Below are 2,807 nucleotides of genomic sequence, written 5' to 3'. Positions count from 1 at the left end.
TTGCTAGAAAGAAGACAGTTCTGCCTCCAATCTAGGTGAGCATGACTCAGGCTCCTGCTGGTGTGGGTGTCAACAGCCCTTTTGACTCAGTGGCCTTCCGCCGCTCACTGGAGTGGTGAGCCAGGCCTGCTTTCTTCGGTGTAGTCATCATTAGAAAAATAAATTGAGCATTCTAAACCAAAGAGGAGCTACTTCTCAGCCTCCTCACCGCTCCTAGTGATCCAAATGAGGTTAACTTCCTTATTACTTGTCAATTTTGTACAAGTGCTAGATGATCCACAGTGAGAAGAGCCAAAGACGTTGGCTAGAAATTATTGTGCTAGTTTGTGAGCCACTGTTTCAACATGTCTCATCATGAAGTGGGATTTTCTACTGTACGCATTGTCTTTCTAGAACTTCTTCCCAGATTAGCCTTCTCATCCCTCATAGCACATCACACTTCCCCCACTGTCTTGTAACTGCTTATCTGTCTTCCCTGCCTATTTAAGTTCTGTTGTGCTAAGGCCAGTGTGTGTCAGTCTTGCATTGGAATGAAGTCCATGTTCCAGAAAGTTCCCAGCAGTGCCTTCTCTGGTCTGAGGCAGAGCAGGTACCCAGGATCCTTCTGCTTTCTATCCTGATTACCTGTGCAGCCCTTCGAGGTGCTAGCCTGAACACCACGAGAGCAAGTACCAGGTCTGACTTTGCTCCCCTGAATACTCGACATCTAGCACAATGGCTGGCTCATGGTAGATGTTTTAAAAACATTTGAAAATGAATGAAGGAACTAGAGTAATGAGAATCCAAATAAAGTTTCATGGAAGAAGGGTTTTTTTCTTTCACTCAATCATTTACTCCCTCACTCACTCATTACCCTATGACAGGCACTATGTGAATTTCTAAGGGGGGAGATAACAGATACAGGGGATATACTGGGCTTGGCAGGCACGATCAGATGGGGCCCTTAACCTCATGTGGGGGGGAGGGGGAAGGGCAAACTTGTGAGGAAGGTGGGTGATTTGTGGAACTAATTTTAACCAGATCATTGGCGGGGGGGCCTAAATGAAAGGGGTGAAGGGACAGGAATGCATGAGTAGTGAGAATTCCAGGCGAGCAGAAGTAGTTTATGATGCAAAGTCTCAGGCACAAGAGAGAGCATTGTCATTTGAGGAACTGCAAAGAATCCAATACTACTTAGCGTTTAGGGGGTTGGTGGGAGACTAGAGCTGAGGAATCAGGAGGGCCAGATCTCAGTGGTCATGGGGTCAAACAGGGAGTCAAGTGGCATCTTCAGGCAAGTCTCCACTTGAACAGCTGTTAAGAGTTGAGTGACATCATCAGATTTATTTTAAGAAGTCACTCCAGCTGGAGAATGGATTGGAGGGGATGAAGGGATAAAAATTGGGTGTGAGCCGCAGCTGGCTTGGTCTAAGGTGGTGATGGGGGGCAGGGTATGAATTGTCATCAGAGCACGGAGGTGGGGACAGGGGTGTGAAGTGTCTAGTTTGCCTCCTGATTTCAAACTGGGGGAGAAAACCAACCAACTGGCATACGTATAAGTAGAATGTCATTTTATTCCACACCGGCCGTCACTTTTCCTCTTCAGGCCTTTGCTGAAGGCTATCTACTGATGGGGTATGAGTGCAGAAGCCCAAGAGGATCTGGCTTGAAGTCCCCTCCCCTGTGAGAAGAGAGTCAGTGTGGAAAAGAGGGACCAGAAGCGACCAAATGGGGAGAGAGCAGCGATCGGTGGATGCGCTGGGCACCGCACATAGACACGCAGCTAGCTAACAAGGACCATAGCCTGGAATGAGCCGGCAGCAAAATCTTTAGTTAGATCCAGGCACTACAACCCTGTAGTTTGTTCCAGACTCTTGGGGCGAGGACATGTGTAATTTACAAAAGTCAGCTCAATCTTATAATAAAATTTTACCTTTGGAAGGAAAGCAAACAGACTGGAAGGGGTCAGTTTCTCAAAGTTCCATATTCCGTTTTTAATTATTCCTTTAATAGCATGCTTCTGTGATTAATGACAAGCTTTCCCAGTAGGCTGTCGACTTCATGCCACGGAGGCCCTTGGCTTTAGCCCTGTGCCCAACCTAGGCTAGCGTGAAGGCACTCAGCGCGGTGAATGAAACAATGAATCAAATAAACACATTAACCGAGGATGCCTGCTGGTGTCCTTTCTTGGTTTTGGTTTTGTTTCTCAGCCTTGGACCAAGTAAACCACAGCAGGGCTCTCCTGTCTGCCTGGTTAGGAACTTCCTACAACAGGATTTCTCAGTTTGAGGCTCTGGGCTTCTGATCCGCCAACAGGACATCAAAGCTTTATACGTGTGCGCCTGGGGGAGCCTTCCACTTTTCACCGGATTTCAGAGGCGGGGGGGGTCTCTGCCCAGTCGCCGCAAAGAGCCACCGTTCCGCGCACATCTCCCGCCGCCCCTCAGCATCCCTGACGACTCCGGGAGCGCGCCGGCTCCAGAGGCTTCCGGGCGCCCCCGCCCAGGGGACCGTCCCTTCCCAGCCCCTCGGGTCAGGCCCACCCGACTCGGGCCTCCCACTCTTGGGGCGCGTCCCCGCGGCCTGCAGAGGCGAGGCGGCGTGGCGGCAGGCGCGAGGTGGGGGAGCCGGGGACGCCGCCGCACCCCCGAGCCCCGAGTCCCCGGCCGCCGCGGCCATCTTCGGTGCGGGCGGGTGGGAGGGAGGGAGGCGCGGCCTCGGGCCTCGGGCCTCGGGCCCGCCCCCGCCGCCCGGCCGCCCAGCCCCGCCCCGCCGAGCGCTCACCCCGCCGCGCCGCGCCGCGCCGCGCCCGAGTCCCGACTTCCCCT

This window comes from Zalophus californianus, chromosome 11, assembly GCF_009762305.2.
Source record: "Zalophus californianus isolate mZalCal1 chromosome 11, mZalCal1.pri.v2, whole genome shotgun sequence".
Taxonomy (NCBI): domain Eukaryota; kingdom Metazoa; phylum Chordata; class Mammalia; order Carnivora; family Otariidae; genus Zalophus; species Zalophus californianus.
Note: the sequence above shows the minus strand (reverse complement) of the source record.